A 1506-nucleotide genomic window follows, 5' to 3' on the forward strand; every position below is an offset into this window, starting at 1 on the left:
GGACCATGCCGGTCGGGTCAAGTATATACCAAATAAGTTATGGACTTAGACACCTTATCCAACAGTACTGACCCGCCCAGAACTCCCTCTCCTGCTCCTGATCCTGACCCGGATCCACTCCCAACATCCCTCGGAATCTCCATACTGAAAATAAACCACAAAATCTCAGACACTTCCCACTAACCCGGGAACCAACTCTCAACCCAACCCTAGAGGTCATGGTTTCCCTGATACGCGTATGGGTCCTGTGCTTTCAGTAGTACGGGCCCATACTACCTTCCACACCTACCCATATTCGTATAAAGTACTACCACAACACGCTAGTGAAAACAACATAATAAGAACTCAACCCTCACTCATAGAGGAACACTGGAAATCTCTCACAGAAGAATTCCTAGGCTAGCAAACATCATAAAACAGGCAACATTATCATGAAATCCTGAAGATCCCTAGCCTAGTACTAGCATGTTGTTCTATCAAAGCTCAAAACAATTATCATGTATGGTATTTTGGGGTTACTTACTGGCTCCGGCTGATCGTACCTCTGTGTCCTCCTTTTACTCATTTTGAAAACCATTTTAAAATTTTCTTTTAAAAACTCTCCCTAATTTGAGACTGGATTCACACGAATGTTCCTCCAATTCACTCAAACCAAGGCTCTGATACCAACTTGTAACGACCAAAAAATTCCAACCGATTTTAACTTTTCAAAACATCCCAATTACTTTAAGTTTTTACAAAAAGGTTTTCAATACATTTATTATCAGAGTATTCCTAGAACCATAACATAAAACATAAACATGAGGAGCGGTACGATCACGCCTTCGCCTTGCCACGGTCACCTGAAGAACCTGAAAAACATTAAACCACAACTGTAAGCCCGAAAGCTTAGTGAGATATCCCCAAAATACCAACCACATATGCCATACACGCATAACATGCCATATCATATCCGATCACAGAACAGCCATGCATATCGGGTCTACTGTGTGACTGGTCCACCGTATCGGGCTTCAGTCCATCGGGTCTACCCTCCGAGTCTAGTCATGTCCCTCGAGTCTGCAGTGTGGTTGGTCCGCCCGCACTGGGCCTTCAACCCACCTGGTCCACTCTCTGAGTCTACAATATGACTGGTCCACCCGCATCGGACCTTCAGTCGGCCTGGTCCACTCCCCGAGCCTCGGCACATCTGGTCCGCCCTCGTGGGGCCTACAGCCTATCCGGACCGCTCGCTGGGCCTTCGGGACAACCGATCCACCCTGGGTATCTTGGCCTACAACACAAAGAAGGACCCGCCTCAACCCAACTCCAGTCCAAACAACTACGTGCACATAAGCATACAATCATATAACAGTTCACAGTCAACAAGTCGATCAAATAGATCACATAACATATCATCATCCTAACCAGGATACCGACCTAACCGGTCACTAGCATATACCATCCTAGCTACCAGGATGCAAACATATCAAAGAAATAACATAACAACAAATACCCGGATCTCAA

The sequence above is a fragment of the Lactuca saligna genome, chromosome 5 (assembly GCF_052625555.1).
Source record: "Lactuca saligna cultivar CGN05327 chromosome 5, ASM5262555v1, whole genome shotgun sequence".
Taxonomy (NCBI): Eukaryota; Viridiplantae; Streptophyta; class Magnoliopsida; order Asterales; family Asteraceae; genus Lactuca; species Lactuca saligna.